Genomic DNA, 284 nt, shown 5'->3' on the forward strand with positions numbered 1-284 from the left:
AGCAAAAACGATCTTTTTAATTCTTTTGCAGGTGGATTTACGGCTGGTATGGTCTTTCTGTGGCAGGAAGTACGCACTCCACGCGCACTACTGATGTCGGCATTGATGTGTGGCTCAACATCGATGGTACTACATCACTTTGTCCCTGCAATGGGATACAATTCGAATGAAGGTGCAATTTCGTTGGAATATTCACAGTCTCATGATAGAAATTGTAGTTAGTCAGATACCGTAATAGAAGCGATAGATAAGTGACAATGTAGCTCTATATTCGTACGTTTATA

This window comes from Plasmopara halstedii (assembly GCF_900000015.1).
Source record: "Plasmopara halstedii genome assembly, contig: Scaffold_650, whole genome shotgun sequence".
In the NCBI taxonomy this organism is placed as follows: Eukaryota; Oomycota; class Peronosporomycetes; order Peronosporales; family Peronosporaceae; genus Plasmopara; species Plasmopara halstedii.